This window comes from Mizuhopecten yessoensis, unplaced genomic scaffold (assembly GCF_002113885.1).
Source record: "Mizuhopecten yessoensis strain PY_sf001 unplaced genomic scaffold, ASM211388v2 scaffold4931, whole genome shotgun sequence".
NCBI classification, from domain to species: domain Eukaryota; kingdom Metazoa; phylum Mollusca; class Bivalvia; order Pectinida; family Pectinidae; genus Mizuhopecten; species Mizuhopecten yessoensis.
The window spans coordinates 331,104-356,184 of NW_018405793.1; the positions used below are offsets into that span (position 1 = coordinate 331,104).

Below are 25,081 nucleotides of genomic sequence, written 5' to 3' on the forward strand. Positions count from 1 at the left end.
TTTTCAGTATCTCAGAAAAGCATAACTTTTTTGTACCTTTTTAGTAACTAAATAAAGTTATAACTTTATGATACCTTTTTCACTAGTGCTTAAGTGGCTAAATGTAACTTTTGTGTACCTTTTGTTTGCAAATAAAGTAATGATTGAACTGAACAAAGTGTTTGAGTGTAACTTTTTAATACCTTTTTGTAACTTTTTAGTACTAGATTGAAACTCTCTTCTCACAAGGTTCCAATCTAGCATCAAAAGTTATAACTTTTTTGTACCTAAATAGAAGTAACTTTTTTGTAACTTTTTTCGGTATGGGAGGGGAACCTACATATAAGATGTGACAAAGATCTCTCCACTACTTCCTGAGAAATAGCAATAACAAACCTTCAATATCAAAATCCAAGATGGCTGCCTGTTGGCCATTTTGTTTTTCTAATCATTCTCAAAATTAAATATGCACAACTACAGACCTAGGGGAGCCTACATAACAAATTTGGGAAAGATCCCTCCAGTATACTTTCTGAGAATAGCCATAACAAACATTTAATGTCACAATCCAAGATGGTTGCCTATCTGATCAGTCTAAAAATACAACACGCACAACTACAGACCGAGGGCAACCTACATATAAAATTTGAGATGGATATCTCCAGTACTTCCTGAGAAATAGCAATAACAAACATTCAATGTCAAAATCCAAGATGGCTGCCTGCATATCGGCCATGTTGTTTATCCGATCAGTCTCAAAAGTTGCACTGCACACAACAAGGGACCAAGGGGAACCTACATATAAAATTTGAGAAAGATCCCTCTAGTACTTCTTGAGAAATACCGATAACAAGAATTGTTTAAGGACGGACGGCGGACAGCGGACGACGGACGGACGAAGGACCACGGACGCAGGGTGATTACCACGGACGCAGGGTGATTTGAATAATCTACCATCAGATGATGGTGGGCTAAAAATACAGGGTAAGTTAAACAGTGTTTGGTCCACAAAACAACATCTAAATTTAGCATACATTTACATGCGTATTGCATTGCTAATAATTACCAGTATGATACAAGAGATATATGCATTATTACACAGTTTATGATCTCCTCTATACACAAACACACAAATAGGTATATATATACACACATGACAGACTACAACCTGAGACTGGGCCCACACTATATCAGCTCTTATGTGTCCACTACACAATATACCATCTGACCCACAAATAGAGGCCAACACCAGCTATCAATACTATCAGCTCTAATCTGGGCTAATCTTAATTTAGATTTTCAGCAAATATATTAATTGTATTTGTTATCAATTCAGAAAATTACATACTATACATGAAACCTTGTCAGTGAAATATTTTCAATGTCACACATTACTGAATTATGTTCATGTGTACCCTTATATGAAAAGTTGTCATCCTTCAGGGTCGAGTTTAGATAGCCAATATGTATGCAGCAGTTATTTACACCTCTTCCAACCCTGATATAGATATAGAAGCTAACTAATTACCACCAAAGTATTTCAATATTACTTTCCTTGCTGAAGAAACCTTAACAGATTAGTTAACTGGCTATAACATCTACTGACCAATTTTTAGTGTGACAGAATCTAGGTGTGAATATGTATGGCGACCATATGTATTGACCAACTCGGAGTGTAATTACAGCCAATCAACAGGTAATCAGTGTCGGCATGAAGGTTGATCATTAATTCAGCTAGAGCAATATAGTGACAAAGCTTTGACTTGTCCTGGCTCCAACAGCTGACCTGTGGCTATTTATAGAGATCTCTGCTGTCACATGTGTTTAAACTTGACTGCCTCTTGACATCTGATTAATTCTCTAAAAACTTTAAAACCTTATTGGAAAATATAACACTAACATGACCATATCCCAAATAAGTTACCCTGTTGTGTTATGATCACTCCACCTAAATCACACCCACTACCACTTTCCTTCACTCCTTCTCCACCCTATTTCCATTTCCACTCACTACCACTTTCCTTCCATCCTCCACCCTTTTCCCACCACTACCACTTTCCTACACTTCTTCCTCCACCCTATTTCCACCACTACCACTTTTCTTCCCTCCTCCACCCTTTTCCCACCCACTGCCACTTTTCTTCCCTCTTCCACCCTTTTACCACCACTACCACTGTTCTTCCCTCCTCCATCCTATTTCCACCCAGTACCTCTTTTCTTCCCTCCTCCGCCCTATTTCCACCCACTACCACTTTACTACACTTTCTCCTTGACACTATCCCCACCCACCATCACTGTCTTTCCTCCTTCACCCTTTTCCCACCGCTTCCACTTTCCTACACTTCTTCCTCCTCCCTATTTCCACCACTACCCCTTTTCTCCCCTCCTCCCCCCTTTTCCCCCCACTCCCACTTTTCTTCCCTCTTCCACCCTTTTACCACCACTACCAATTTTCTACCCTCCCCCACCCTATTTCCACCCACCACCTCTTTTCTTCCCTCCTCCTCCCTTTTCCCACCACGACCACTTTTCTTCCCCCCTCCCCCCCATTTCCCCCCACTACCACTTTTGTTCCCTCCTCCACCCCTATCCCACCACTACCTCTTTCCTTCCATCCTCCACCCTTTTCTCACCACTACCACTTTCCTCCCCTCCTCCCCCCTTTTCCCACCACTTCCACTTTCCTACACTTCTTCCTCCACCCTGTTCCCACCACTACCACTTTTCTTTCCTCTTCCACCCTTTTCCCACCACTACCACTGTTCTTCCCTCCTCCATCCTATTTCCACCCACTACCTCTTTTCTTCCCTCCTCCACCCTTATCCCACCACTACCACTTTCCCATTTTCACTCATCCATCCCAACTTTGCTCTCAGCAACTTTCACTCACCATCCTCTTCACACTAAATCAGTGCCGTAACTTACTGAAAAATTGTACCTGTTTAATCTGAATTCTTCAGACAAAAGCCTTGTTAATGATATAATCTTGTTAAAATTGTGTCCTGGGTGTGCAAGTGGCTCGTATATATAGCCAAACTGCAGAACAACTTTTTTTGTCTTTGTCAAACCAGGTGCTAGACAAGCCATAACATATATTAAAATCACATTGAATAATTGTCATTAATTAGGGTTAGAATTATATATGATAAAACATGTACATGTACATGCAAGTTAAAATGCTGTATGATAATGGGAATGTATACCACGTATCAAAGAAATATACATACACGTGTACTGCATGTATACTAGAAAAAAATAGACAATAACTTTTTGTTGTCAGCCATTCACACCAATCATCTTTTTCTGATAAAGTTCTTCAATCGTTTTACCTTTTTTAGCTAGCCTATCAAGCTTTTAGAATTATACATTGATAAATGTACATGCATTCATAGAAATGTTGGTTTCCTGTTTTAAAGATTTTTGCAGTGATGTTATAATGACAGTTGTTTTTCACTTAAATCAATTCACTGTAATGATATTAAACTTAGAATTATGGTGACATTCAGACTGGTTTGCAATGAAGTTGAGTCAAGATTAGTCTGCATTTTTATTATTATTTCTGAACTTCTTGAAAATATGCATGCATAATGATACATCTGTCTGTCTATCTCAATGCATGTATGTCTGTCTCAATGTATGCATGTCTGTCTGTGTCAATGTATGTATGTATGTATGTATGTATGTATGTATGTATGTATGCATGTATGTATGTATGTATGTCTGTCTGTGTCAATGTATGTATGTCTGTCTCAATGTATGTATGTCTATCTGTCTGTCTGTCTCAATGTATGTATGTATGTCTCAATGTATGTATGTATGTCTCAATGTATGTATGTCTATCTGTCTGTCTGTCTCAATGTATGTCTGTCTGTCTCAATGTATGTATGTCTGTCTCAATGTATGTATGTATGTCTATCTGTCTGTCTGTCTCAATGTATGTCTGTCTGTCTCAATGTATGTATGTCTGTCTCAATATTTGCAGACGACTCAAAAATGTATGGGAAAGTCAAAAACTATGAGGATAGCCAGATCTTACAATTCGACCTAAACCAACAAGACAAATGGTCAAACACTTAGCAACTTAAACTCAACATTGATAAATGCAAGGTACTACAATTAGGACACAACAACAACAATATGAGTATACCCTTGGAGGACTTGAGATGTCGTCACTAGACAGGGATCGAGGTGTAACCATGGATGAAAATCTGAAATTTAGCGAACATATAGCAATTTCAGTAAAGAAAGCCAATAGACTACTAGGTATCATCAAAAGAACGTTCAGTCAACTCACACCTGATATGGTTGTTCCACTCTTTAAATCACTAATACGCCCGAGAATAGAGTATGCGGTACCAGTATGGAATCCACAAAATAAGAGAAAAATCCAAAGACTGGAAAATGTCCAGCGACGTGCCATAAGCTAGTGAAAGGACACGAACATTTAACATACCCAGAAAGGTTGAGGAGATTAGGACTACCCACTCCTCAATACCACAGGAAAAGATACGACATGATACAAAAGTACAGAATCTTGAATTTAAGAGCAAACTGAACAACTACTGGAAAGGTATGAATATCAAATTCAATCCAGATTGCTACTAACGAGTCTCAAAACCATTTACTGGAGACAAGGTTCTACAAGTGTGAAACTGTTTTAATATGTGCTATATGATATCTGTTGAATATGTGACAGTCAAAACAAGGATATCTTAATAGCACTGCATGGAATATAGTTGCTACATAAATAAACATTAACATAAAATAGTATTTGACCAAGTGATAAATTTGTAAATATTATTAACCAAACATTGAGTAACAGGATATAGTATAGAAATTGCACAGTCTGGCACTGAATAAAGTACCCGATCCAGATAAGGGGGTCAAGTAGCAGATATGAACAGGTAAGTGTCTGTCTCAATGTATGTCTGTCTGTCTGTCTGTCTGTCTGTCTGAATGTATGTATGTCTGTAAATGTATGTATGTATGTCTCAATGTATGTATATGTCTGTCTCAATGTATGTATGTCTGTCTCAATATATGTATGTCTGTCTCAATGTGTGTATGTCTGTCTCAATGTATGTATGTCTGTCACAATATATGTATGTCTATCTGTCTGTCTCAATGTATGTCTGTCTGTGTCAATGTATGTCTGTCTGTCTGTCTCAATGTATGTATGTCTTTCTGTCTGTCTCAATGTATGTATGTCTGTCTCAATGTCTTTCTGTCTGTCTCAATGTTAATATGTCTGTCTCAATATATGTATATCAATCTGTCTGTCTATCTCATGTTATGTATGTCTGTCACAATGTATGTATGTCTATCTGTCTCTCTCAATGTATGAATGTATGTCTGTCTCAATGTATGTGTGTATGTCTCAATGCATGTCTGTCTGTCTCATTGGATGTATGTATGTCTGTTTGTGTCAATGTATGTATGGCTGTCTGTCTGTCTCAATGTATGTATGTCTGTCTGTCTCAATGTATGTATGTATGTCTCAATGTATGTATGTCTGTCTCAATGTATGTATGTACATTTGTCTATGTCAATGTATTAATGGCTGTCTGTCTGTGTCAATGTATGCATGTATGTCTCAATGTATGTATGGCTGTCTATCTGTGTCAATGTATGTATGTCTGTCTCAATGTATGCATGTATGTCTCAATGTATGTATGGCTGTCTGTCTGTCTCAATGCATGTATGTCTGTCTCAATGTATGTATGTCTGTCTCAATGTATGTATGCCTATTTGTCTGTCTAAATGTCTGTCTGTCTGTGTCAATGTATGTATGTCTGTCTGTCTGTGTCAATGTATGACTGTCTGTGTCAATGTATGTATGTCTGTCTGTCTCAATGTATGTATGTCTATCTGTCTTTCTCAATGTATGTATGTATGTCTAAATGTATGTATGTCTGTCTGTCTGTGTCAATGTATGACTGTCTGTGTCAATGTATGTATGTCTGTCTGTCTCAATGTATGTATGTCTATCTGTCTTTCTCAATGTATGTATGTATGTCTAAATGTATGTATGTCTGTCTGTCTGTGTCAATGTATGACTGTCTGTGTCAATGTATGTATGTCTGTCTGTCTCAATGTATGTATGTCTATCTGTCTTTCTCAATGTATGTATGTATGTCTAAATGTATGTATGTCTGTCTGTCTGTGTCAATGTATGACTGTCTGTGTCAATGTATGTATGTCTGTCTGTCTCAATGTATGTATGTCTATCTGTCTTTCTCAATGTATGTATGTATGTCTAAATGTATGTATGTCACTCTGTCTGTCTCAATGTATGTCTGTCTGTGTCAATGTATGTATGTATGTCTGTCTGTGTCAATGTATGTATGTCTGTCTGTCTGTCTGTCTGTCTGTCTGTGTCAATGTATGTATGTCTGTGTCAATGTATGTATGTCTGTCTCAATGTATGTATGTATGTCTCAATGCATGTCTGTCTGTCTGTGTCAATGTATGTCTTTCTTTCTGTGTCAATGTATGTCTTTCTTTCTGTGTCAATGTATGTATGTCTGTCTGTCTGTCTCAATGTATGCATGTATATCTGTCTGTCTCAATGTATGAATGTATGTCTCAATGTATGTATGTCTGTCTCAATGTATGTCTGTCTCAATGTATGTATGTATGTCTCAATATATGTATATGTATATCTCAATGTGTCAATGTATGTATGGCTGTCTGTCTGTGTCAATGTAGGTATGTATGTATGAATGTATGTATGACTGTCTCAATATATGTATGTCTATATGTCTGTCTCAATGTATGGATGTCTGTCTTAATGTATGTATGTCTATCTTTCTGTCTGTCTCAATGTATGTTTGTCTGTTTTAATGTATGTATGTTTGTGTCAATGTATGGATGTCTGTCTCAATGTATGTCTATATATCTGTCCATCTATCTCATGTTATGTATGTCTGTCACAATGTATGTATGTCTGTCTGTCTGTCTGTCTGTCTGTCTGTCTCAATGTATGTATGTCTGTCTGTCTGTCTCAATGTATGTATGTCTATCTGTCTGTCTCAATGTATGTATGCATGTCTGTCTCAATGTATGTATTTATGTCTCAATGCATGTCTGTCTGTCTCATTGTGGGTAAGTATTGTATATATATATATATATATATATATATAAATCCGCCTGAAGAAGCCCTAGAAGGCAGAAAGGCCGTTAAGCAGATGATCTGAAAGATTTATGTTTTTATTCTATATTTTCCTTCGCAAGGACTTATTTATTTATTATCTACTATGAATATATATATATATATATATATATATGGGGCAAAGAAGCAATTCCAACAGCTTGGACAAGTTTATGCTTGCAATATATACATATCTATGAAAAAAAATGGCTGGGGAAATTAAATATTTGAGGAAAAAAATGAAAAATTAAACAAAAATAATGTATTTCTATTTTCTCTTTTAAGATTATTGGTGATTGCCCAAATATTTCTTTAACTGTATCTTTTTCCTTTTTGACAATTGTACAAAAATAAACCTGATTCCAACCCAACTTTTGACAGTTTATAATAGAAATATGTATCCTAAATGAAGATTTCCTGTTCAAAACAGCTTTGCAGATTATACAAGTTACCAGATTATGGTGGTATTGGACCAAGAGGTTTGATTCTAAAACACCACATTTATCAGGAAATAAAATGAAATGTGTTGCTAATTTCTCAACAGACTTTACATAACAATTACATAAACACATGGCTTGAATTTCAATACAACTGAATTATTAATGATGGAAGCCCAACCACTGCCTGCCAGTTCCTCCTGTATACAATGTTATCACACAATCAATGTCACTGCAGACAAATAACAGTTGGTCACCAGTATAGCCAATTCAAAATAACCTTAATGCTGAATACAAATACATGTACATTCCAAAACAAATATGAAAATATTGCGGAGTTTGGGGTGAAATTTGTTGTTTTAAGTAAGGACAATATCAAAATGATTGAAATATAGAACATATTTTTCACACATCTACATTTACAAAACTTTTGTATTCTCACATATTGTATACTGTACATATCCATTTCGTAACAGCATTCCTCACACAAGTTTACACAAACCTGTAGTAACAGATTTACTCACACAAGTTTACACACACCTGTCTAGAAACACATTTACTCACACAAGTTTACACACACCTGTCTAGTAACAGATTTACTCGCACAAGTTTGCACACACCTGTCTAGTAACAGATTTACTCACACAAGTTTACAAACACCTGTCTAGTAACAGATTTACTCACACAAGTTTCCACACACCTGTCTAGTAACAGACTTCCTCACACAAGTTTACACACACATGTATATAAGTAACAGACTTCCTCACACAAGTTTACACACATGAAGTAACAGACTTCCTCACACAAGTTTACACACACACATGCAGTCACAGACTTCCTCACACAAGTTTACACACACATGTATATAAGTAACAGACTTCCTCACACAAGTTTACACACATGAAGTAACAGACTTCCTCACACAAGTTTACACACAAATGTAGTAACAGACTTCCTCACACAAGTTTACACACACCTGTCTAGTAACCGATTTACTCACACAAGTTTACACACACCTGTCTAGAAACACATTTACTCACACAAGTTTACACACAACTGTCTAGTAACAGATTTACTCACACAAGTTTACAAACACCTGTCTAGTAACAGATTTACTCACACAAGTTTCCACACACCTGTCTAGTAACAGACTTCCTCACACAAGTTTACTCACGCATATAGTAACAGACTTCCTCACACAAGTTTACACACATGAAGTAACAGACTTCCTCACACAAGTTTACACACACCTGTCTAGTAACCGATTTACTCACACAAGTTTACACACACCTGTCTAGAAAAACATTTACTCACACAAGTTTACACACACCTGTCTAGAAACACATTTACTCACACAAGTTTACACACAACTGTCTAGTAACAGATTTACTCACACAAGTTTACACACGCCTGTCTAGTAACAGATTTACTCACACAAGTTTCCACACACCTGTCTAGTAACAGACTTCCTCACACAAGTTTACACACATGAAGTAACAGACTTCCTCACACAAGTTTACACACACATGTAGTAACAGACTTCCTCACACAAGTTTACACACACCTGTCTAGTAACAGACTTCCTCACACAAGTTTACTCACACATATAGTAACAGACTTCCTCACACAAGTTTACACACACATGTAGTCACAGACTTCCTCACACAGACTTACTCACACAAGTTTACATCCACAAGTAGTAACAGACTTCCTCACACAAGTTCACACACACATGTAGTAACAGACTTCCTCACACAAGTTTACACACATGAAGTAACAGACTTCCTCACACAAGTTTACACACACACATGCAGTCACCGACTTCCTCACACAAGTTTACACACACATGTAGTAACAGACTTATATACTTTACTCACACAAGTTTATACACACACATGTAGTAACAGACTTCCTCACACAAGTTTACACTCACAGCACACAAGTTTACACACACATGTAGTCACAGACTTCCTCACACAAATTTACACACACACATGCAGTCACAGACTTCCTCACACAAGTTTACACACACATGTAGTAACAGACTTATATACTTTACTCACACAAGTTTACACACACAGGTTGTCACATATTTACTCATACAAGTTTACACACACATGTAGTCACAGACTTACTCACACAAGTTTACACACACATGTAGTCACAGACTTCCTCACACAGTTTTACACACACATGTAATAACAGCCTTAGCTCCTCAAACAATTTTATATACACACACATAGTAACAGACTTCCTCACACAAGTTTACACACACATGTAGTAACAGACTTCCTCACACAAGTTTACACTCACAGCACACAAGTTTACACACACATGTAGTCACAGACTTCCTCACACAAGTTTACACACACATGTATATAAGTAACAGACTTCCTCACACAAGTTTACACACATATGTAGTCACAGACTTACTCACACAAGTTTACACACACATGTAGTCACAGACTTCCTCACACAAGTTTACACACACATGTAGTAACAGACTTCCTCACACAAGTTTACACACATATGTAGTCACAGACTTACTCACACAAGTTTACACACACATGTAGTCACAGACTTACTCACACAAGTTTACACACACATGTTTCAATACAAGTTTTTTTACACATACCGGTCAATTGTGTGTAGACTTTCTAGCATTAATGTACTCAGTATTATGTTATCAAATAGATCAGCTTCCACATGAACACGTAACCATTACACATCTACAGTATGTTGTAGAAGAAGGCACGGCCTACTTACCCTTCTCATGTAATGAAATCCAATTACAGCTCACTTGTCCTGTACAATTATCACAAGGCAAGCTTTCAATTAAATTTTCTTGGATTGTGAAAGGTTAGGCTGCCAAACACACTTAAACAGTTGATGGTGCTTCCCAACTGAGTACTAGGCTGAACTTGGAGGGAGTTTAGTATTGGTGTACATAAAGGCTAGCCTAGCACACAGCCACTAAACTCCACAAGCCATTCCCATTTGTTTACATTTTTTTTCCACAGAATCCCGGCCAACAGACTATACTTAATTTCTGCTTTCAGCCTTGTCCAATTTATGAAATGATTTCACTGACATATATTTCAGACGATTGTGCTGTTCCTGGTTTAAATGATCCAATCAAGAACCTGTGAAAATGGTAGATTTGCTAACACACAGACTAGCTAACTCCCAGAGCTGGCTGGACTAGAATCTGTTATATCTACAGCTCGGGCTATTAATGGCTGGCACTAGCTATAAATAGTAATGCTGACCCTTGAAGGTCGCTAAGCTATCTCTCAGTAGGCAGGCAAATCAATAGCTATATAGTGTTTGTTGTTGTAATGTACTAGGATATATATATCTAGATTCTCAGTCTGCAAGTTACATACAGAGTCCAAACATACTGATCAACATTCTATTCCCATACATAAGCACCAATCTGTGGTGTAGGTATAATCACTGTAAGCTAAAAATACATCTTCCATTAATATACAGGCAGTCAGTATAATATAAAGCTTAACAGTATATCCTTCCCAAGTGTGTTTGAGCCATCATGCATTTTGTTACAGGTTGATTTTATCCATCTATGGGAGGGGCACACAATGGTAAAAGGGAGTGGCCCTACGGGGGGGGGGGGGGGTGGATTCACAGAGAATTCAAGGGCTAATAGGATGGGATGGGTGTTGCTTGGTGCAGGTGGGTGGTGGCTCAGGCTGATAAAGAAAAGGATGAAACTAGAAGGATTTTGGCACCCACTATGAAAGGATCTTAATTTACCATCTTTACTCTTCATTTTGGTTACAGGTACTACCTGGTATGACCTAGTCACTGTGTGTTAATTACGACACCGAATATTGCTACCAGGCAGGCGGTGATCACAGGAAGTGGGCTTCTGTTGCAGGTGACTTTTTTATATTTTCCTTACTTCAGAGGCTTATATGTTCTTGGGGCTTTTTGGATCAATTCCTCACATTTTCAGCAATGGCTTAAACCACAAAGAACATTCCTATATGGGTCAATATTTCTTCTAGACTTGCAAACACACAGCCTGGTATCGGCTAATACTCACAAGTAATACTTATCACGTGTCTGAATTAATATTTGTAGTGATTTTTTTAATTAATATGTATATATGCATTACATACATTTATCATATTTTCGAACATGTTGTAAATTATGAGAAATATGCCGACATAGTTTCATAGCATTGTACGGTAACTTGGAATTTGGATTATGCCGTACAGTAATCTTAAAACAAACATTCAAGTTGCCATACAGTTTGATGAAATATTTTTGACGATATTTTATTTAATACAATGCTTTCACTGACACAACGAATGTGTGTAATGTAGATACATCTTATTTAGTTGTAGGCAGAAAAATATGTGGAGGGAAGTACTACAAATGTTAATTCAGACATGTGATAGTTATCACCCGTAAATTTTCGTTTGTAAGTCTGGAAGAAATATTGACCCATATATGAACGTTTTCAATGGTTTAAGTAAATGCTGAAAATGTGAGGTATTGATCCAAAAAGCCTCAAGTACACGACAGCCTCAAAAGTAAAGAAAATATAGAAAAAAAACTCACCTTCAACTGCAGTCCACCTCGTGTGATCACCGCCTTCCTGGTAGCAATATCCAGTGTCGTTAACACACAGTGATATATATATAGTCCCATGTTGGAAATTCTGAACAGGAATCTTGTACATTAACTTAAACTTCACAATGTCATAATGTTATTTGTAACAGATTGTATGATAATTGCATAACTATATGCAAAATGCTTAAAATTTGTAATTTATACATAATTAGAATTGTTGCCAATAACAGATGAATTATCAGCAGGGCCAGGGGGAGCTGCATACATATAGGTGGTGATAACAAAATAAAACGGCCAAATTCAAGATGGCTGTCTGGTGACCATCCTGTTTTTGTAACTATGGAACAGGGGAACCTTTATGTGTGAAATTTTAGAAAGATATCAGTACTTCCTGACAAAATTTGTTTAACTGATGATGGTGGGCTAAAAAGGTGGATGTTAAAGCTGGGTAGATATATAGAGGAGACAGAAAAGGGAAAGGATTGTAATACATCTGGAACAAAATAGAATAGAAAGGGAAGGAACAAGTTAATGCTGAGGAAATAGATGTGAAGGAGTGACAGATGAGGAGGAGAGAGAGGACACACACATGTGTGTAAGTGTGTGTTGGAGTGTGAAGGGTGAAATGACAGATAATAAAAGGCTATCTACAGCAAAGATGATGAAGGTTGAGGAGACAGATGAGGAGGGGCGAGGAGACAGGTAAGGAGGGGTGAGGAGACAGGTGAGGAGGGGCGAGGAGACAGGTGAGGAGGGGGAGGAGACAGGTGAGGAGGGGGAGGAGACAGGTGAGGAGGATGAGGAGACAGATGATGAAGTGTGAGGAGACAGATGAGGAGGGGTGAGGAGACAGATGAGGAGGGGCGAGGAGACAGGTGAGGAGGGGTGAGGAGACAGGTGAGGAGGGGCGAGGAGACAGGTGAGGAGGGGGAGGAGACAGGTGAGGAGGGGGAGGAGACAGGTGAGGAGGATGAGGAGACAGATGATGAAGTGTGAGGAGACAGATGAGGAGGGGTGAGGAGACAGATGAGGAGGGGCGAGGAGACAGGTGAGGAGGGGCGAGGACAGGTGAGGAGGGGGAGGAGACAGATGAGAAAGTGTGAGGAGACAGATAAGGAAGTGTGAGGAGACATGTACAGATGAGGAAGTGTGAGGAGACAGGTGAGGAGGGGCGAGGAGACAGGTGGGGAGGGGCGGGGAGACAGATGAGGAAGTGTGTGGAGACAGATGAGGAAGTGTGAGGAGACAGATGAGGAGGGGCGAGGAGACAGATGATGAGGTGTGAGGAGACAGATGAGGAGGTTAAGGAGACAGATGAGGAGGTGTGAGGAGACAGATGAGGTGGATGAGGAGACAGATGATGAAGTGTGAGGAGACAGATGAGAAAGTGTGAAGAGACAGATGAGGAGGGGCAAGGATACAGGTGAGGAAGGGCAAGGAGACAGAGGAGGAGGGGCGAGGAGACAGGTGAGGAGGTGCGAGGAATAAGGTGAGGAGGGGTGAGGGGACATGTGAGGAGGGGGGAGAAGACAGGTGAGGAGGGGTGAGGAAACAAATGAGGAAGTGTGAGGAGACAGATGAGGAAGTGTGAGGAGACAGATGAGGAGGGGCGAGGAGACAGATGAGGAGGGGCAAGGAGACAGGTGGGGAGGGGCGAGGAGACAGATGTGGAAGTTTGAGGATGAGAGGACAGACGAGGAGGGTAAGGAGACAGACGAAGAGGGATGAGAAGACAGATAAGGAGGGTAAGGAGACAGATGATCAGGGTTAGGAGACAGATGAGGAGATTAAAGAGACAGATGAGGAGGGCTAGGCATCAGATGAGGAGGTTAAGGAGACAGAAGATCAGGGTAAGGAGGCATATGAGGAGGGATGAGGAGACAGATGAGGAGGGTGAGGGGACAGATAATGAGGAATAGGAGACAGGTAAGGATGGTTGAGGAGACAGATTAGGAGAGTGAGGAGACAGGTGATGATAGTAAGGAGACAGATGAGGAGGATGAGGAGACAGGTGAGGTTGGGTGAGGAGACAGATGAGGAGGGGCGAGGAAACATGTGATGAGACAGATTAGAATGAGGAGACAGGTGAGGATGAGTGAGGGGACGGGTGAGGAGGGATGAGGCAACTGATGAAGAGGGATGAGAGACAGATGAGGAGGGATGAAGAAGGATAAGGAGACAGATGAGGAGGGTAAGGAAACAAGTAAGGAGGGATGAGGAGACATGTGAGGGATGAGCAGACAGATGAGGAGGGTCAAGAGACAGATGATAAGGGTAAGGGGTCAGATGAGGAAGGTAAGGAGACAGACAAGGAGGGATGAAAAGACAGATGAGGAGGGTCAAGAGACAGATGATCAGGGTAAGGAGACAGATGAGGAGGGTAAGGAGACAGACGAGAAGGGTAAGGAGACAGATGAGGAAGGCTAGGAGACAGATGAGGAGGGTGAGGAGACAGATGAGGAGACAGATGAGGAGGGCTTGGAGACAGATGAGGGTAAGGAGACAGATGAGGAGACAGATGAGGAGGGTGAGGAGACAGATGAGGAGGGTAAGGAGACAGATGAGGAGGGTGAGGAGACAGATGAGGAGGGTAAGGAGACAGATGAGGAGGGTAAGGAGACAGATGAGGAGGGTAAGGAGACAGATGAGGAGGGTAAGGAGACAGATGAGGAGGGTGAGGAGACAGATGAGGAGGGTAAGGAGACAGATGAGGAGGGTGAGGAGACAGATGAGGAGGGTAAGGAGACAGATGAGGAGGGTAAGGAGACAGATGAGGAGGGTAAGGAGACAGATGAGGAGGGTAAGGAGACAGATGAGGAGGGTGAGGAGACAGATGAGGAGGGTAAGGAGACAGATGAGGAGGGTAAGGAGACAGATGAGGAGGGTGAGGAGACAGATGAGGAGGGTGAGTGAGGAGACAGATGAGGGGTGAGGAGACAAAGATTAGTTCAGATACCAAACTAAAATATTTCTCAATTTTAAAGCTTCAAATATAATAATCCATCTGGTAGTGTTGAAATCACTCCAGTGTGGTTGTCAATTAGCAAAGAAAATAACACATCTCTGTGTACAAATTTATATTTCATGCTTTAGTCCTGTAAACAAGTCGCTGAATTTGAGTTTTTTTAATGCAAAACCAATTTTCATGATGTAACACTTACGATAACTATAGTATATACATTTAATACATACACCAATCTATGTGACCCCAAAACAAAGGAATTCAAAAATGCTGCCGAATCCCTCCCCCCATGTCACTCATATCTTAATGATAAAGACACATAGTGACCTCCCTTTCTCAAAACCTATTATGGCGCCAAAGGACAAGGGGAATGAGGAGGCAAAGGGAATGAGTTTAAGGTAAAGATTGGTTTTACATTAAAGAACCTGGATTGAATTTCAGTATTAATCATCATAACTTTAGTATGCAAATTCGTCTGACTGTAGTGGAGATTCTAAATCCAGGAAGATCAGGCTGATGGAGCAATTTCTACACAGGCTAAAGGGAAGGAAAGCTTACGAGCAACAAATGGATCAATCATCAGCATTGGTCATACATACATACAAATGTATTAACAAATAAGTAGACTTTTACATTTTTAATATAAGAATAAAATTCAGATATTTTTGTCTGTACCCTGTTCTCATTATTATTGTATTACAATCTAGTTCTGATTTCCAGTTAGAGTCACGATGGTGAAAAAACTTTGCACAAAGATTATTAAATGGTAAATATCAATATATTTGATGCTTCGTATGGTATAACATCATCCAGTTCAGTGAATTAAAAGTGCCATGTGATGTCAGCGTCACAGTGTTGTGTCAACAGTATGTGTTAAGTCAGAGTATAACTTGGCATCTGCTAAGAAAGAAAAAAAGTTTTTTTTGGGTTTGATTTTGTAAATATTTTAAGATTTTCTAATAAGATATTTTTAAACATTTTAAATGTAGATAGTGGTGTCTGTCTCTTGTTTTGATATTTTATTATATTTCTTGTCTTCCAGATAACCCATTTCATTGTATAGACAACAGTGTTTGTTAGTGCTCTGTTTGTATCTGAACATTCTCCTAACAATATTATTTCTTTGTTCAAAGTAATCAATAGTCCAGGTATTTTATTTATAACATTGAGTAACAAAGTTACAATGAAAAAATATGTGGCTCAATGTTTCTAATTCAATATTACACATATACATATACCGTTGGATCGGTTCATAACATGGGGTTTATTTTCAGTATAAATTAATTTATGTACACATTTCCAATGGAGTTTCCTTATTTTTGTTTCTGTTGCAATCAGTTTACATTTATTATTTCCCCATATTTTCTCCCAATTAAATATTTTTTGAAATTCATCTTCCCACTTTATTTCTGATTTAGGTCTTGTTTTTGGAAGTTATGTATTTTGTAGCATGGTAATTTTTAAGTCTTTATTTTTCATAATTTTTGTTCCCTTACATAATGGCAAAATTATTTCAAATTCATCATTTTTGAAGAGAACTTCTGACTTAAGATTATCTATTTGATTATTTTCAGTATGATCTATTAATACTCCGAGAAAATTTTGAGGTACAGCTTTCCTAATTTTGGAGATTTTTGATATCCAATTCTGTTTATTTATAAGTTTTGCAAATATAATCTCACTCCCTTTAAACTACTTCTTTTCATCATCCCAAATATCTGCTATTTTTGTGATACCACTTAATGAGAAAGACTGTATAAATAAGGCTTTGTTCCGAAACTGTATGTAGGTGTTCCCAAATAAATTTTGGTTTAGAATTTCTTTGTTGTTAAGGTGCGTTGACTCCTTTAAGTTTTGCCCATGCTTTCAAGCTATCTTCACAAAACGTTGATAGTATTCTGTTAATATCAAGGCCCTGTAGGTCCGAACAAGTGCACAAAAACATGTTTGACCTATACTTGATGTCTAGTTTAGTAAGATAATATCTACCTATAGAGTTCCAGTTCTCACTTTTATAGTGGATTATCTTATATATAGTTTTGATTTGTTTACTTTGTACATATGTTTCAAGATCTACCATTCCCATACCTCCTTTTTTATTTTACTACAACACATTTTTCTTTCTGGTTGATTTACTTTTTAATCCCAGATGTAATTCCAAATTACCTTAATTTCTTTTAGATATTTACATGATATGCCCCTCGCTTCTATTTCATATCCTATAATAGATATTATTAGTGATTTAATGATTAAAGTTTTCCCGCTAAATGCTAAGTTTCTGGTTTTCCAAAGCAGACATTTTTTATTTTGCTAAATTTGTCTTGCCAAATTTTGTCATTATCTATCATATATCCATGATGAATTCCTCGAGTTTTCACATTTGTTTTTGTCGATTTTATGATATTAAATGTTAGCCCTATATACAAACCTTCAGTCTTTTTATAATCAATCTTGGCACCTGATGCTTTTTCATATGATTTTAATAGTTTAAAAGCTTCTTGAATGGATTTTTCTGTTTGATTGATTAGCTGAGTATCATCTGCAAACATATTTAATTTTGTTTCCTTATCATTACCTGGTACTCTGATGCCTACTATTTCTGGGTTTGCTCTGATAGCACATGCAAGTGGTTCTGCTTGAATAATGTATAAAAGTGGGGCGATCGGGCATCCCTGATGAGCTGATCTTGAGATGTTGAAATATTTAGATGTAAAACCATTAGTTTGGATACATGTTTTTGAATTTTTTAAAAGCATCTCAATTCAAGTACAAAATTTATTACCAAAATTAAATTCTTTAAAACATCCCCATTCTATCCTATCAAAAGCCTATTGGGACAGTATATATTTGCAAGATCATAATGTTTTTGTTCACAATGAACTTTACATGCTAGTTAACTTCCACACTGGTCTCTGTAATATTCAGAAATATTAAAGTCAAAGTATACCAACTCCTCTACAATCGTTCTTCCCATTATTCAGTTGCGCCCTCCAACATCTTTCCAGTTGTTATTCCATTGTTTTGAATCTAAATCTGTGCAATGTGTCTCCTGTAAACATACAATATCATATTCTATTCCTCTTTTTATCATCTCGTAAGCCATTAATATTTAAACTAGCAAAACTGATGTATTTTTTCATGGAAGTTTGATATGTGAATTACATGATCAATTGGTATACAGCAATCTATACCCCTTCCCCCCAACCCAGTACATTAATTGATTGGTTTTTGACTTGACTTGACCAGATTAATCTTCCTACCAACACACCAATCATAGAAGATCTTCCATTGTGACTCAGGTAGACAGCAGAAGATGAAGACTTAATCGACATAGCAATACAGGCTGCCATTTCCTGAGAAAAGCCCCCATGAGCGAGGCCTCCTCAGACTGCCTCCACATGTAAAGGTGGAAAATCTGTACCGAGGCTACTCATCCTGTACTGAGGCTACCGAGGCTACTCATCCTGTACCGAGGCTACTCATCCTGTACCGAGGATACTCATCCTGTAACTAGACTACTCATCCAGTACCCAGGCTTCTCATCCTGTACAGAGGCTACTCATCCTGTACCCAGGCTACTCATTCTGTACCCAGGCTACTCATCCTGTAACGAGGCTACTCATCCTTCACCCAGGCTACTCATCCTGTAACTAGACTACTCATCCAGTACCCAGGCTTCTCATCCTGTACAGAGGCTACTCATCCTGTACCCAGGCTACTCATTCTGTACCCAGGCTACTCATCTTGAACCCAGGCTACTCATCCTGTACCAAGGCTACTCATCCTGTACCAAGGCTACCAAGGCTACCAAGGCTACTCATCCTGTACCGTGGCTACACATCCTGTACCGAGGCTACTCATCTTGTACCCAGGCTACTCATCCCATACAAAGGCTACCAAGGCTACCAAGGCTACCAAGGTAACTCATCCTGTACCGAGGCTACACATTCTGTACCGACGCTACTCATCTTGTACCCAGGCTACCGAGGCTACACATCCTGTACCCAGGCTACTCACTCTGTACCAAGGCTACTCATCCTGTAACGAGGCTACTCATCCTGTACCAAGGGTACTCATCCTGTAACGAGGCTACTCATCCTACACCCAGGCTACTCATCCTGTAACGAGGCTACTCATCCAGTACCCAGGCTACTCATCCTGTACAGAGGCTACTCATCCTGTACCCAGGCTACTCATTCTGTACCCAGGCTACCAAGGCTACCAAGGCTACCAAGGCTATCAAGGCTACCAAGGCTACCAAGGCTACTCATCCTGTACCGAGGCTACTCATCCTGTACCAAGGCTACTCATTCTGTTCCCAGGCTACTCATTCTGTACCAAGGTTACTCATCCTGTACCAAGGCTACTCATCCTGAACCCAGGCTACTCATCCTGTACCCAGGCTTCTCATCCTGTACCGAGGTTACTCATCCTGTACCCAGGCTACTCATCCTGTAATGAGGCTACTCATCCTGTACCGAGGCTTATCATCCTGTACCCAGACTACTCATCCTGTACCCAGGCTACTCATCCTGTACCCAGGCTACTCATCCTGTACCGAGGCTTATCATCCTGTACCCAGGCTACTCATCCTGTACTGAGGCTACTCATCCTGTACCCAGGCTACTCATCCTGTACCGAGGCTACTCATCCTGTACCGAGGCTACTCATCCTGTACCGAGGCTTCTCATCCTGTACCCAGGCTACTCATCCTGTACCCAGGCTACTCATCCTGTACCCAGGCTACTCATCCTGTACCGAAGCTGACTCATCCTGTACCCAGGCTACTCATCCTGTTCGGAGGCTACCAAGGCTACCAAGGCTGCCGAAAGAGATATAATCTCTTCCACCAGAAGTGACAACAAATGGGGAAACCAAGGCTGCCTTGGCCACAGGAGTGCTATCAGACTGAGAGTACAATGATGTTCCAGAAACTTTGGGGCTATCAAACTGAGAGACCAATGATGTTCCAGAAACTTTGGGGCTATCAGACTGAGAGACCAATGATGTTCCAGAAACTTTGGGGCTATCAGACTGAGATTACAATGATGTTTCAGAAACTTTGGGGCTATCAGACTGCAAGAACAATGATGTTACAGAAACCTTTGCAGCACACTGCCCACCACATTGAAAATTTTGAAAATCAAAGGAATCAGTTGCCATTCCGTCAAAACCGGCTGGTAATGCCTGGAGAGGATAAAAAGTTTAAAATACTCATCAAAAGTAAAAAACTGTGAACTGACGTTTGACTTGTGTAAGCCTGATTAACCTCACACTTACAAAAGATCTACCACCACAGGGTGAAAGTGTGCAGAATATCACAGGATAACAGGACATTGGCCAACATATCGCTGCCTGGACTGAACTTCTGACCTGCAGCAGTACAAGCAGCAATGCAGTCCCCTCGTCTCAGGCCAAATTTTAATCTTCCCTATTTTCTATTTTCAATGAAGCTTTTTTATAATCTCGATGTTTACAAAAGTCTTCCTACATTGAGCTTGTGAAGAGATTTTACATGACCTTGTGGAGAAAATCCAGTGCCTCTTGTCTGCCCATTCGACCTGAGTAAACCCTTTAATATTTTAAGTAGACCAATATATCTACTTAGCTACTGCTGTCTAATTCAAAGCTGATCAAAGGCACCATGCATTTTTTATTACATGAAAATCATTTAAAAAACTGTTTTTAAAATACTGAAATTAATCACAGAAGTATCATTGAAAATTTAAAAGCTACCTTAACTATTTCTTTTAGGAATTGTTCGTCATTCAGACTAACATTTTTGTCAAATTGTTGGTTTAAACAATATTTATTTCACATATCATATATAATAAGTACACAGGTTAATAGGAATATTAATAGGATCTGGCAACAAGATTTTAAATCTTATATAAAGCCATCTCCCTGATGGATTGTCAAATTATTGTCATGATATGTAAACTGGTGTCTAGTCAAAAGCATAATTTTCTTATAAAATATTCAAAGGTTGTTTGTTGTGCAGGGCCTCCATGAAAGCTGGGTCCACGCCCCGAGGCTGGGTACTTTGGCACTCAGTGATCATTGCGGGGGGGGGGGGGGGGGATTGTTGCGCACTGAGCGTCAACGTAGCAGAAATCTGTTTGCCGGGGGTTGCGTCTCGTATTCCTGGGAGAAGAAGATCCTGGTAGATGAGCAGAGATCGGGATCACTGTCAAACTCTGGATAGGAGAGACATGATGCAACATACTACTTTGTCTTCAATCTCTGGGTAGCCGAGAGGGGATATGGGCCCTCTATCACCAATCGGCTGGTCACGCCGAGCCCTTGGTATACATACTTCCAAGAAGGCGGTGGCTTAGGGTCAATCGCGAGAGTATACTCTTTAAGTCTCTTGTTGGGCTCTGTGGTGGGTGGGGGCACAGGTGGAGAAACAAGCGAAAACACACATAGGTAAAGATAAAAATCATGAAAAAGACGGAACAATCAAAAACCGCAAAGAAGACTCAAACACAACACAAAACATGCATTTCCCGCGGTTCCTTGTGATGTCCTCCACACAGAGTGGTAAAACAACGGCCTCTTTTTTGCCTCTGCTGTTAAGAAAGGGCATCAAGGGAATCGCTGGAGATGTGAAATCCGTTAAGCCATTGCGATCGGGTGATCTCAAGGCGATGAACCTACTCAGAACAACAAGTTTTGCCGGCATCGGTGTCAGTGTGAAACCTAACTCATCACTTAATTGCAGCAAGGGGGTAATCAGGTGCCCAGCCTTGCGCAATGACACAGATGGTGACATACTGGCATGTTTCCAGGAGGAGAGCATCCCGGTCTCTGAGGTTAGACGGATGTTGACCAGAAAGAACAAAGACACCATACGAACAAACACCTTCATCATCACATTCTCAACACCAACACTACCCCAAACACTAACAATCGGATATATACCAGAGGTACGTTTCCATCTACATCCCAAATCCAACTGCTAGAAGTATGCCAGTTTTGTCGTTGTGAGGGTCACACAGAACAAATTGAATGTGACATCGCCAACCTGCGCTGTGTCAACTGTGAGGGGAAGCACGCTGCCTTTTCTCGAGACTGCCCTACCTTGAATCAGGAGAGGGAAATATTGCGGGTTAAATATACCCAAAGTGTCTCTTTCCCTGAGGTGAGGAGGATAGTGGAGAGTGCAGACATTGCTGCACTCTCTTACGCACAGGTATCTTGAGGCAAGGCGCCGGTTGATAATGTCACAGTCAAAGATGTTTCGGTTCATGTATCTGAGGACAGACCTGCCTGGGGCTCACAAGTCCCAGACATGGCTGGCCAACAAACTTGAGGATTCTCACTGGAGATCCATCCCGCTTCACGACCAAAACAAAAAACAACAAACCTCACAAACAACCAAAACCGACATCACCATCAACAGTCAATGTTTCCAAAACACCCTCTTCATCAGAAGAAAATCCTCAAAAACTTGGCCCATCTAGGGCACATATGCCTGTGCAGCGATCTCGCTCACTTTCCTCTGTACCTCAATCCCAACTGAGGTCAGAGGCAACATCACCAACCAACAGACCAAAGAAAAAGAAAAAAAATAGCCAGGAGCAAATCTGATGGACCTGATCTGAATTGCACAGACAAATTACCGTCTGTTCAATTTATCTTCCTTCGAGTATTGTTTTCAATTGTGAACAACTCAATAGCATCGTCTCCCAAATCCCAACATCATTCATAATCCTTGGTGATTTAAATGGTCATAATAGCCAGTGGGGCTCTTCAAACACAGACGAGAGGAAGTTGTATTGAGGAATTTATGGATAAAAACAACTTGTGCCTTTTTAACAACAATACCCCTACCTATTTACACCCTGCTACAGGCTCCCGTACCCACATTGATCTATCATTATGCCATCCTTCCATTCTACTTGATTATGACTGGAAGGTAAATAAGATCTTTGTGGGAATTTTTCTTATTGAGACTCCTTTTGAAGATCTTCTACCTCAAAGGAATGTGCACAAAGCAGATTGGGTCCAATTTCAACACATGTGCAACGAGAAGCTTACCACAGAAACATTTACTAACCTTGACGACCCAATCAAAACTTTTACTGAAACACTCACTTCTTTTGCCCAAAAGACAATTCCTAAATCCGCTCCAAAACCTACGAAGTTCCTTTTATCAGAAGAATCTTTTACAACACGCAGTAATCAGACAGCTTCTATAAGACGGAACTTGAATTGCCAAACTGCTTCAAACTACAGTGATTTTAAAATTTGGCGGGCAAAGGCTCTGCGATCAATTAAAATTGACAAAAGAAACAGCTGGAGAGAATATGTATCCAAGGAATCATCAAGCATGTCCTCCAAAAAAGTATGGGACATGATTCGGAAAATAAGTGGGAAAAAGAAAAAGTCAACATTCTCCCACCTCCTTAATAATTTTTTTTTTTTTTGTCTAGGTCTGAAATTGCTGATGCATTTGCAAACAAGAGGCCCAGGGGCCTTAATAGCTCACCTGGTATTTTATTTTTCAATTTAAAACCTGCTGAGTACCATTCAGGTTTATCAAAGGAGTACAAGAAACAAAGTTGCAAGAAGAACTACATATAAACCCATTTTGGTGGGAAAGACACCAAGAAAATGAGTTTCCATGTTATGTCCCAATTTTCCATTTATAAATATTCAATTCCCTTTGGCCAAAGATTCTCTAGAACAAGTTTGGTTAGGTTAAAATCCCTTCAACGGTACAGAAGGAGAAGGATCTTTAATGTTTTCCTCTATTTCCCCTAATGGGCCCCACGTGCACCCATATGCCCTAAAGAAGGGGGCCCACACACCTCAGTTGATACAAAATTGATTCTTTTGTCCCTAATCATGCTTCAGACTGCATTTGGTTTAAATCCCTTCACCTGTATAGCAGGAGAAAAAAAATCATCTATTTCCCCTATTGGGCCCCGCCCCTCCGCCCCCATGGGGGCCACACCCTCCGTTTATACAAACTTGAGTCTCCTTTGTCCAAAGATGCTCTAGGACAAATTTGGTCAAAATCCTTCTATTGGTTGAGAAGAAGAAGATTTTTAAAGATTTACCTATTTTCCCCCTATTTGGCCCCGCCCCTTTGCCCCAAGGGGGACCATACCCCCTGTTTATACAAAACTGAGAACCCTTTGGCCAATGATGCTCCAGACCAAATTTGGTCAAAATCCTCTGAGCCGTTCAGGACTAGTAGCATTTTAAAGGAAAAAGTTGCCGGACGCCGGACGCCGGACGCTGCGGCATGGGATAAGCTCACTTGGCCCTTCGGGCCCAGGTATGTGAGCTAAAAACATAGCTAAAAACTCATCCACTTTAAATCACTCCCAAAAATTTCAGTCTTTAAAGAAAGGAAAAGAAACGACTAAATTTCAAATCATCAAACAAAGTAAGTTACAACGAACCATTTACCCTACCAGAACTTGTTGATTTCACTTGGAAAATCACAGGACTCTGCTTCAGATCCAGATGATATTCAATATCAATTTCTCAAACACCTACCAGACTCTAAGATGCCTTCTTTACATATTCAACCAAGTTTACGCTTCTGGAAAGATTCAAGATTTGTGGAAGAACTCCACAATTATACCTATCCCAAAACCGGGAAAGGATGCTACTGACCCGAACAACTATTGTCCTATTTCTCTGACTAGTTGTGCATGTAAAACTTTAGAACGAATAATAAACACAAGACTGGTTTGGTTTCTTGAGGCCAACGATATAATATCCCCTTTTCAAAGTCGTTTTAGAAACAGAAGATGGACAAATGACCATCACATCAGACTCGAGACATTCATTCGAGAGGCTTTCGCCAAGAAGGAACACCATGTTGCCGTATTATTTGATCTTGAGAAGGCCTATAATACTACATGGCAGTATGGCATCATGAAAGATCTTCACGATGATATAGTCAAATGTCTTGGTCAGTCAACAGAAGGATTG

At 39.7% G+C, this 25,081-nt stretch overlaps 1 protein-coding gene across 4 annotated transcripts in view; it reads right to left on the bottom strand.

Annotated features, from left to right (window-relative positions):
• Positions 1–25,081, bottom strand: part of LOC110450026 (histone deacetylase 4-like) — a 230,447-nt gene that overhangs the window by 156,341 nt on the left and 49,025 nt on the right. The window contains exon 1 of one of the 4 annotated variants that reach the window (XM_021497235.1): positions 10,333–10,816. The exons of the other annotated variants lie outside the window; for them this stretch is intronic. The gene's annotated coding sequence lies outside the window, so the exon portion shown is untranslated. Of the gene's footprint in view, positions 1–10,332; positions 10,817–25,081 lie in introns of those variants that run through there. 4 annotated transcript variants of the gene reach the window in all.